At 39.3% G+C, this 12,164-nt stretch overlaps 1 protein-coding gene across 4 annotated transcripts in view; it reads right to left on the bottom strand.

The window, feature by feature from the left end:
- GABRG2 (gamma-aminobutyric acid type A receptor subunit gamma2) overlaps window positions 1–12,164 on the bottom strand; it is a gene marked incomplete at both ends in the record, with an annotated part of 120,700 nt that overhangs the window by 92,873 nt on the left and 15,663 nt on the right. The window lies entirely within an intron of this gene.

Raw genomic sequence — 12,164 nt, 5'->3', positions numbered from 1 at the left:
GAGCACCTAGGCCCGTGAGCCACATCTACTGAGCCTGCGCATCTGGAGCCTGTGCTCCGCAACAAGAGAGGCCCGTCCACCGCGATGAAGAGTGGCCCCCGCTTGCCACAACTAGAGAAAGCACTCGCACAGAAACGAAGACCCAACACAGCCAAAAATAAAAATAAATAAATTAAAAGAAGGCTCAACATTAAAAAAAAACAACAACTCTGGCCTGAATCATGAAAAAAAAAAAAAAAGACCACAACTGTTTTTGTGAAAGCAATGCTTAAATGATCATAATGTAGTCTAGGAGTTCAGGCATAATGTCTACTTCTTCCTCCTTTGAGAAGTTAACTTGCTCCAACCTATTAATGAAAGTAAGAGACTGGTAATTAGATTCACTCCCACAAACTGCCAGACAAGTCTCTCCCCCCTCAACTGAACTACTAAGGAGAGGCTCAGTCTTGCTGCCTTTCCTTCCTCCAGGGTGTGTGTACGTGTTTTTTTTTTTTTTTTTTTTTTTCCCTCACTTGCACTGAAAGCAAGGGCGGTTCTTTTATCTTTGATTGTTAAGAACCTGGTACTATGAAGAAAGATGTAACTGTAGACTTTAAACCACTCTTTATTACAGCAAAAGCTCCTGAGCTAGAAACTCACACTAATGGTTAATGTAGTACAATCATAGAAGTGAAATGACCTATTTTGAATAATCAAAAAGTGACATAATAATCTATGATTCAGTTTTCTATGCCAAAACCTGTCAGAAAAGCCACAATGGGACCAGAAACAAAGGCTGATTTTGGAAGGATACTGGAATTCCTATAGTTTGCTTCTCCCCTGCCCCAAACTCCATCCTCCTCCCCTCCACAAACAAAATGATTTTATTTGCCAGATCTAGGGGCAATGTAAAACCTTGCAAAAGCTGCCATTTTAATTTTTATCAATATTCAGTAAATACTGGTTACTTTTGTTGCTTATGGTGAAATAAAAAAATACAAAATAAAGTTTCTCATCCCATTTCTCATCTTCAGTTTATTTTCTTGAAGATATGGTAAGAAAGAATCTTGTCAGAAATCAAATCACTGCCACAGTACCCCGAACATGTATCATATTCTCAAACCATATATTACACTCAATTATACTCATTTGTCAAGATAGATAAATATATACATATATAACATATGTATATGTATAGATAAATAGATACATGACTAAATATGGTAGGAGAAAGCTGATTATGTGATTAATCTGGTTTGAGAATGAGGATGGGAGATGAAATTTTAAAAGTAATCACTGGCATGAATCAACTTAGTAAGCAAGTAATCTTTTTATTCCTTTAAAGCTTTATGAATAGGAAACATAAAAACTGAATCACACATTTGCATAAAACCTGACATAGCCAGTCTTATATCTTGCACTTCAGTTAACATAAGAACTTTAAACAAAATTTGAATTTCATAGAGCACCCCTAGAGGGTATGTATGATGGGCTGGACAAAGCTTCAACCACCTCTCAAAGAGAATTACTTCAATGCAGGCAGAGAGCAGTTGTCTGATACGAAAATTCCTCTTAAGCCTCAATTCATTATTTCTCTAGAGCACTGATGAACTCTGTGTAATAGAGTTCTAATCCTATGACCTAAATCTTACTGCTTCTTCCTCCTTTGAGAAGTTAGCTTGCTCCAACCTATTAATGAAAGTAAGAGACTGATAATTAGATTCACTCCCACAAACTGCCAGACTGGCATGAATCAACTTAGTAAGCAAGTAATCAATTCATCATTTCTCTGGAGCACTGATGAACTCTGTGTAATAGAGTTCTAATCCTATGACCTAAATCTTACTAGTTTAAGAAGAAAAAAAAAGTTATCTGACAAAGGAATTTTCAAATCCCCCTGACAACTCATTGAGAAAAGAACGTAGTTGGCCCACTGGATGTTGGATGTCATCATTATGAAATTTTATCGCTATTTAATTTGTTCAGGCAAAAGTGCCTTTTCAAAAAAATCTCAACTTCTTCCTTCCTTTCTCTCCGTCTCTGTCCTTCCCCTTCCCCCTTCCCTCGATAAAAGCATCCTATTAATGTTTCTTCAAGGAAAGGGAATATATATTAAACAGTTTGGTATGCTTGTTCATTGCACTTCCTCATACTAACAAATAAATAATCCAGGTGTGATGGTGCCATGTTACCATTATTACTATTTTCTGGCAGACCAGGAGGGAAAATACATTAAGTGAAAAGAAAAGGGATACTTCTGGGACTTCCCTGTTGGTGCAGTGAATAAGACTCCATGCTCCCAGTGCAGGGGACCCGGGTTTGATCCCTGGTCAGGGAACTAGATCCCACATGCTTGCTGCAACTAAGAGTTTGCATGTCACAACTAAGGAGCCCACATGCCACAACTAAGGCGCTGGCAAGCTGCAACTAATTTCCTACTTTAGTTCTTCTGACTCTGAATCTCTCTGTTGTAAATTAGATTTTTAATTTTCATCTTTACATTTTTATGCATGATTTGAATTTATGCATGATTACAAACATGTAATGAGTTCATGTTTATAATCAGAAACAAAAATCAATTTTATTTAAGAATAAAGAAGCTTTTAAAAACAAACAAATACTGAAGAGATGTACAGTGAGAGGTTGCTCACAATTAGAAGATTTTACTTGAATTTTGGTACATATTTTGGATATTTGTCACTGTGAAGATTAATCATGCAGTTTATACAATTTTAATCCAGGTATTTCATATTTTCACGGATTCAATAAGCTATGAGTTTTGTAGGAAGAAAAATCTAGTCACTGTACTCTCCTAGGGTAGTATAACAACAAACATCTGGGTGAGAAACAAAAACATTTGTCTTTTCATTTGGGTATCTTCAAATCCATTGGTGTTTGGTATCATAAACACAGAATATATATTTTTCTTTCTCTGCCTGCCATCTTTTCTTCTCTCCAACTCCTAAACCAATATTGGGCATGGCTTATTCCTTCTAAGTTTTCAATTTTCAACACAAGAATCACCTTCTGAATAGGAGTAGAGGTCATTCCTGTTCTATCTACCTTTGTCACCCACCTGACCCTTTATATGTTCTAGCCAGTCCTTTGACTGATTCATAGCATTTGTTACAATGTATGTTTACTGACTTGCTTATTGTTTGTTTCCATTACTAAACTATAAATTCCATGAATGCATGGAATTTACAATTAAAATTTGTGAAAAGAATCTTTTTTTTTTTTGCTAACTACTTTTCCTAAGATAAATAATATTACCAACAACGGCTATTGTTAAATATTTACCATGTTCTACAGATAACTTTAAGGACTTCACATACATTCTCCCACTTAATCTTTAAAACACTGATATTCCTACAATTACTTCCACTTCGCAAATGAAGAAAAACGATGATATTTACCAATAGTCATTTTAGTTTGCCAAAACCAAAATGTTTAACCATTATGCTGCTAGGCTTTGAAAAAAGAAATGGGACAAAAGAATCTGTGACTGTACATTCATCAAAAAAATAAGATCATCTAAACCAAATGGCTGCTCAAGCTCATTTTCCCTTAGGACAATAAATTAGTTTATGCCTGAGTTCAATAAAAGTAAGGCACCTTCAGCACAAAGTTAATAACATTCAAATTTCATAAACTTGCCACTGCAGATACCAATGATTTGATCTCCCCACACTGAGGAATAGAAGCAGAGCTTGTAATTTAACTTAATGGATGTGTTCAGCTGCCTCACTTAAACTCTTTCATGACTTGGAAAGCAATGCACACTGCAAGGGTAAGGCATAAGCTAGTTCATTTCAAAGAATGTCTTCCAGGCACAGCAAAAGGTGGACTTTGGTATAAAGTATAGGAACAGCTATGCTAGGTGAGTATATATCCTCGGAGGGCACAGGGGACTTACAATCTGATCATGGGAGGAGGAGACTTCCTCTGTACTGTCCTGGAGGACCAGGGATTCCTGAGAAACACTGTGGTTCAGTGAGTAGGAGCACTGGGGCACAAGTTACTCTTTCATACACAGCCTTTAGTGGCCTATGGGATTCTATTATCCCCTATTAAGGACATGTAAGAACCTGTGCAGAACTTGTTGGGAAGGGTGCTCTACACACAGGTGAGTATGTCAGTGTGTACATGCACAGAGGGTAGAGGGCAGGGGGGGTAAATTCTAACTATCGATTCTGGGTGAATTATTCTGCCTATAATGATCCCCTTAGCTCACACCTCGTTCATTTTTTTTTTTTTTTTTGCGTTACGCGGGCCTCTCACTGTTCCAGCCTCTCCCATTGCGGAGCACAGGCTCCAGACGCGCAGGCCCAGTGGCCACGGCCCACAGGCCCAGCCGCCCCGCGGCACGAGGGATCCTCCCAGACTGGGGCACGAACCCGTGTCCCCTACATCGGCAGGCGGACTCCCAACCACTGCGCCACCAGGGAAGCCCCCTCGTTCAATTTTTTGATAATTAGGTCAACAGCTGTTGGTAAGTGTGTTTATTTGACTGAGTCAATTATCAGATTATATATTCCTATGTATGAAATGCAAACAGTTTATTAGCAATCGCCAATGACCCGTATCAAATCAATTTCTCTGGGGGTTTATTAGCTAAGATGAATTTTTTTTGCAAGTATCAAAACATTCAAACTAAATTGGGAGGGATATATAACTTTAAAGCTTAATGTAGGATAAGCCTCATGGTGCTTTGATTCAGCTTCTCAACTACGTATTTAAAAACTCAGACTCTTGGGCTTCCCTGGTGGCGCAGTGGTTGAGAGTCCGCCTGCCGATGCAGGGGACGCGGGTTCGTGCCCTGTTCCGCGAGGATCCCACATGCCGCGGAGCGGCTGGGCCCGTGAGCCATGGCCGTTGGGCCTGCCAGTCCGGAGCCTGTGCTCCGCAGCGGGAGAGACCACAACAGTGAGAGGCCCACGTACAGAAAAAAAAAAAAAAAAAAAAAACCTCAGACTCTTTCTGTCTCACCCTTCTGTCCACCATGCTATCACCCTCAACCCAAAGATGGCTTGAATGTACAGTCACAAGATGCTAGCAACGACTCCTTACCTCTATGCTTCCTTTTTTATATCCATGAAAACAGAGATAAACTCTTCCAATTTACTTTTGTAAAAGTCCCCAGAGGGTCTCATTTTGTGAATCACTGGCCTGAATACATATGAATTCATACATATGAAGCCATGTCTATAGCTAGAGGGTGGGACTCTGTTCATTATTTTAGTATAATTATATATCCTACCACTAGTGTCAAAGATGAAATCGACATCCCCAAAAGCATGTGGACTTCACAGAGAGCAAATGAAAACTGGGATATTCACAGGAGGGAAAATGTGGAGAAGAGAACCACAGCAGTCACTAGGAACAGAGGGTGTAAATAGGAAAAAAAATATCAGGTCATGTTCTAGGCATATCATTGAAGTCCATTTTCCTACAGTTAGTGCCCTCACTGCATTTGCTGTTGCTGTTGTTGTGTATTTGTTTTAACTCACTCATAAATAAAAGTGGGAGAATGTGGAGTGGCTAGCATTCATACACTGCTGGAAGGAAAACATTTTGGCATTATATTCTAATGATGAACACCTGTGTATCCTGTCAACCAGCAAGTGCATCCCTAGATTTATTCCGAAAAGAAATGCACGCACACATCTACCCCAAGACGTGTACAAGAATGTTCACAGTTGCATTATTGGTAATACAAATCTATATAACCTAAATCAATAGTAGAATGAATAAATAAATTATGGCATATTTACATAATGAAACACTATACAACAATACCAACTAGTGAACTACCACTACGTGCAGCAACATAAATCTGAAAAATAAGCATTTGAGCAAAAGATGCAACACATACACCCAAGACACACACACATACGCTGTGTTTCTGTTTGTATAAAATTTAGTATCAGGTAAAATTCAACTATGGAGGTCAAAGTCAGAACAGTGATTACTTTGAGGGAGAAGAAAGTAGATAGAAATCAGCAGGGAGTTGAGGATGTCTTCTGGGGTGTTGGCAATATTTATTTCCAGAAAGGGTGGGTGGTAACATGGGTTTTTATTTCAATTAATGACGATGCACTGGTCCGTATTTATGTACTTACGTACTTTGTATACATTTTATTTCACAATAACAACAAAAAGAGTGTTTAAAATTTTGGTTTAGACTTGAATGTTAATAGCAAAATAATAGGCAAGAAATATCTGTCTTCAACAAGAAATATCTGTCTTCAACAGTATTGTTTCCCAAAACTTTGCAAGTGTCTGGTGCTTGACAAAACACCCAATGAATACTTTTTCAAAATACTGAATGAATCAGTGAGAGTATAGATTATTTTTAAAGGTTCAATATTTGTGAAAATTAACTTGGTAAAACTCACTCTTTACAAATGTGCGTATGTCACAGTTATAGGTAATATTAAAATGAACTGCCTATATAAAATGCCATCCAGCAATTGTCATCACTCTCGTCATTAAATGCTATTGATTCCTTGCATATGAAAACTCAAATAACATATATTGAAAATATTGATATTTAGGGAGGTTAAAAAGGAAATAAGGCCAAGGTTAACCCAAGAAAGCAATTCTAAAGTCATGTTAACTGTCTATGGCTGTCAGAATAAAAATAAAAGTGTTGTTGCTAAATTGTGGTAAGAAAGACATATCAATGGATACAGGAATTCTTATGTCATAAATAATAATACATTTTGGTAATGACAATAATGATTGTTAAACTGACACATTCTTAATTTATTCCTTTACTTATAAAGCACTTTTATGTGATAATTTACAAAATGATAAAAAATAATAATCTCAGAGAGCGGCCAAGATGGCAGAGTAGAAATACCCTGGGCTCACCTCCTCTCACGAGCACACCAAAATCATAACTATCTGCAGAACAACCATCGATGAAAAAGACTGGAACCTACCAGAAAAGACCTTCTCCAACTAAAGACATAAAGAAGGAACCACAATGAGACAGGTCGGGGGGAGGACTCGCAATACAATCAAATCATATATCCCCTAGTTGGAGAAAAATTATATTGCAGAGGTTCTTCCACAGAAGTGAGAGTTCTGAGCCCCACGTCAGGCTCCCCAGCCCAGGGGTCTGGTAGCTGGAAGATGAGCCCCTGGAGCATTTGGCTTTGAAAGCCAGCAGGGCTTTGCAGGAGCCCCACAAGACTGGAGGAAACAGAGACTTTACTCTTAAAGGTGCACGCTAAACCTGATGCACACTGAGACCCAGGACAAAAGCAGTAATTTGAGAGCACTGTGGGCCAGACCTAACCTGCTGGTCTTGGAAAGTCTCCTGGGGGGAAGGGGGTGCTGTGGCTCACCCTGGGGACATAGACACTGACATCAGATGTATTGGGGAACACAGCAGCTACCACAGCTCATTGGCACCAAGACCTGGCCCTACCCAGGAACCTATAAGTGCCAGTGCTGTAACGCCTCAGGCCAAACAACTAACTGGGTGGGAACACAGCCCCACCAGTGGCAGACAGGCTACCTAAAGACTAAAGAGCCCACATCCACCTCTAGACACGCCCGCTAGACATGGGCACAGGTCACTAGAGGGCCAAGACCCAGCTCTACCCACCAGTGGGCAGGCACTGGCACCTCCTGCCAGGAAGCCTGCACAAGCCTCTAGATCAACCTTACCTGCCAGGGGGCAGACACCAGAAGTACGAAAATTATGATCCTACAATACAGTTCAGACCCTACCCTGGGACCAGCTGGGCCCTGGCTCTGCCCACTAGCAGGCCAACGCAACCTTCAGGACACCCCAGCGGTGTGTGTCAGAAACCGCACCTACTACCAAAGATCTGAAATGAGCTCTGGGACCCCTGGGCCCTGCAGCCAGATTCCAGGAACCAGCTCTGCCTGCCAGAAGTCCAGCACTAACCCCAGGACCTGGCTTCACCTGCCAGTGGGTAGGCAATGGCCCCAGAATCTCTGACACCCTGACTCTGCCTACCAGTGAGCCAGCACTAGCCCTGTGGCCCCCTAGGGTTCCTCAATCAGCCACCACATGACCAGGCCCCACTAAACAGCAGCCGGCAGCATCCACGCAAGGCAGGGCCTGGCAACCAACCAGACTAGGGACCAACCAAGCCTACAAGACAGCCCACATAGTCAGCCTGCCACAGGAGAAGGACCCAAGCAGCCCTCTTAGGGGGAACCACCAGAGCGTATAGTTTGGGTGCTGAGAGGGGAGTGTACTGCTAGGACTCATAGGACGCCTCCTACAGAAACATAACTAATCTACCACAGACATAAAAATGCAAATAGCAGCTTAGACAAAATGAGACATCAGAGGAACATATTCCAGATGAAGGAATAAGACAAAACCCCAGAAGAAGCAGCGAAGTGGAGATAGGCAGTCTACCTGAGAAAGTGTTCAGAGTAATGATCTAAAGATGATCAAAGACAGGTTCCAAAAAATTACACACATTCAAGTTACCAATTCTCAACCTGTCTAAAAACCAAATACCCCTTCAAATAGATACAGTCCACTCTATTCTATTTAAATATTTTTGTTTTATTTTATAGAAATTATTTTGCTGAATTCACAAACAGAATTTGATTTAAGAAGAACTTTTTGTCCTGTGGTGTGTTTTGGTTATTTTTTTTTTTCTCCTTTTTAAGGACTACATATTAAAGTTAATTCTGTGCATAGCATGCCTAGATACTGAATTCAGGAGTTCAGTCACATTGACTTTTTGTGCACAGAGAGATTTGACCTTTGGCCCTTTACTAAAGATTTAGGGAAAAACAGGATTGTTAACACTGTAAAAGTTTCCTAACGTAATCAATCTTGTACTTTTTGTATGTTTTTTATATACATGTATATTTAATAAGCACAAGCTTGGTTGTATTTTTTACAGTTCAGTTAATAGGAAAATGTTTTGTTAAAAAGGCTACAGTTGGAATTGAACAAAGCAGAAACGAAACTGAGAACTGTGTTATTTTGTGATTAAAAGGAGCAGGTATCTAAAGAAAAAAAAAAAAAGATGATCAAAGAACTCAGGAAGAGAATGGATGCATAGAGCGGGAAGTTAGCTTTTAACAAAGAGTTAGAAAATATGCAGAACAGACAGAGATGAAGACTACAATAACTGAAATGAAAAATACACTAGAAGGAAAAATAATATTCTCAATTTTTTGCTTGTGTACACTCTGCCACAGGTAGGAAGTGGTAAAGTGTACATGGCTTCAAAATCTGAATTATCCTGGGGAAACTGAGACAACTTATCTTGTACACTGTACACCCAAGTAGAATTTTTAGAAGGCAGTTACCTGAATTGGGGCCCCAAGTATGTTGGTCTCATGCAGTAATTTTTTTTTCTACAAGATAACAGAACTTAGATACTGTACTTGCATTGTTGTTGAACTATTACAACACGGTGACAAACTAGCCAGCACAGCTTTTGGGGCTGCTCTCTCTCACTCTAGAAACACAAATGAAGTTTGCATATCTTACTATCTATCTATCTATCTACTTATTTATTTATGGCTGTGTTGGGTCTTCGGTGCTGAGTGCTGGCTTTCTCTAGTTGCGGCGAGCAGGGCTACACTTTGTTGCAATGCGCAGGCCTCTCATTATGGTGGCTTTTTTTGTTGCCTTCATGGGCTCTAGGTGCACGGGCTTCAGTAGTTGTGGCACATGGGCTCAGTAGTTCTGGCTCGTGGGCTCTAGAGCGCAGGCTCTGTAGCTGTGGCGCACGGGCTTAGCTGCTCCGCGGCATGTGGGATCTTTCCGGACCAGGACTCAAACCTGTGTCTCCTGCATTGGCAGATGGATTCTTAACCACTAAGCCATCAGGGAAGCCCTCTTGCTACTTTCTGACTATTGACATCCAAGACCAATTTTAACCACAGAAGATATGCAAAACATAAAGCTACTGTCAGAGAAGAATATAATTATTTACCATCGAGAAATAGTTCAAAAAGGAAATACTTTGAATTTCTTCATTTATATGATTACTATCATTCACTAAGAATGTACAATGTCCAGCACACACTGAATGTCTGATGCTGGATACAGACCAGTTGTTCTTACCCTGGCTGCATGTTAAAATTACCTAGAGGGCTTTTAAAAAATAATAATAATAATACCAGGGCTTCCCTGGCGGCGCAGTGATCGAGAGTCCGCCTGCCGATGCAGGGGACACGGGTTCGTGCCCCGGTCCGGGAGGATCCCACGTGAGAGGCCCGCGTACCACAAAAAAAAAAAAAAAAAAATTCCAGTGCTGAAGGCTTACCTCTTAAGTTACTAATTTAATTAGACTAGGATTAGACCAAGCCATTGATATTCAGCTAAATCTAAGGTGTAGCCAGGATGAAGAGTTACTGCAAGAAAACATGACTCAGTTGCTTGAACTTTCTTTTCTGAATAAATAGCACGTTGGTAACTGCTCTCAAGTGAGTTAAATAAATGTCACTTACTATAGTGTTTCAAGGTATACTGGAAATTCAAATTAGCATCATTTGCAATTAAGAGCCTATGTCCTATTAAGATAACTTCATATCAGTGCTTCCCAAAGTCTGGGACACCTGATGCTAGTACCCAAGACAATTTTAAGTGTCGCATATGCATAGCATTAAAACACATTGAAATTCATAATTAGAAAGTTTTTCTCTTTTAAATTTTCTTTCCGCTCATCCAATCATATTAAAGACAAAGTCTTAGTTACAACCATGTTCTCCAATTCGCTAACCTACTTTCTAAAGAAGAACAACAACAAACTTAGCACCTCTGGTAGACAATAATGTATAACTGAAACTTGATAACATTGTTCTGGCTTCACTGTATTTACTTTGCAGTTTTCTTCTGTTATGAAAAATGAAACTGATTTTCTGGGCTTAATTACTTTTAAGTTTATTAAATAAAATAATTAGATTTAAAAGACATTGGCTGGGACTTCCCTGGCAGTCCAGTGGTGAAGACTACTCCATGCTTCCACTGCAGGGGTCATGGGTTCGATCCCTGGCCAGGGAACTAAGATCCCTAAGATCCCAGCCCACACATGCTGCATGGCACGGCCAAAAAAACTAATTAATTTAAAAAAAAGACATTGGTTTATGAAAAATATTAAGTAAAAAAATAACCAAGTGTCACTTAGATGTGGCAAAAATCATGAAGGTGGTTGAATCTGGGGAACAATGCCTTGTGAATCTAGATTCCTCATTCCTTCAGTTAATCAGCCTGTATATGAGACTCTTTTGTTCAAGTACAGTTGCAGATGGAAAGATGTGCAAAGTACAATGCTGATATCAAAACACCTCTCATCTATTTGGAGAGACAAACAAATATCTGAATAGCTAGAAAAAAATGCAACACTTATTAACAGCACAAGGCAATAAGAAAAACATTGTCACACGGTAGAACGTGACTAATCTGTTTGCCAGCACCTCCAACTTGATATGAATGAAGGTTATTTCTATCAGCATGCCTCTGTAATCAGTTCCAAAACTCAACTTCTATGGTAAGACTAATATTTTTCTCTAGAGCATAAAATGTTTTGGGGAAATTATAAAACTTTTCATTCCTCTTCGAGCAAAATAGAAGGTAATATATATAAACATGCAAAATTGTCCACTTATTTACAAGGGAGCAACAGGTAGGTAAGAGAACAAATGTGTATTTTCTCATAGTCCATGAACAAGAGGTCAAACTGTTCCAAATTTAGTATAAAGGTCATCGAGAACCAGTTTATAAAAATGAAGCCTGATTATATTGCATGCAATATCAACATTTATTCAGATGTATATTCAAGTGTATCAAACTCAAGTGAACTTTAGATGTATTGAAAATTCATATCACTATAGTCTGTTCTATCATAGCAAGAAATGAAATATCCTGATTTTGCTAAAATATAGATGTTTGAAACTATGGAACAAATTTGGTCAGGTGGCTGACTGTATTTTCATTTTCATGTAGGAATTTTATCAATATGTGTCCATCTGAGTGACCATGATTCTGGGAATTTTTCTTTCTCTACATTTTTTCTTTTCTTTTCCCTTGTTTCTTTTCTAGAAGATCATGCTGTAGTCTTTAAGTTCAAGTCATACAAATTTGACATTTGTTCCTGTGGTGTGGCCACTTTTAGAAGATTATTCTTAAGTTTTCATTATTTGACTCTTCCTGGATAAAACATTTTCTG

Source organism: Grampus griseus, assembly GCF_964374135.1.
Source record: "Grampus griseus genome assembly, chromosome: 3".
In the NCBI taxonomy this organism is placed as follows: Eukaryota; Metazoa; Chordata; class Mammalia; order Artiodactyla; family Delphinidae; genus Grampus; species Grampus griseus.
The sequence above is the reverse complement of the archived record's forward strand: the minus strand, read 5'-3'. Positions and strand labels throughout refer to the sequence as shown.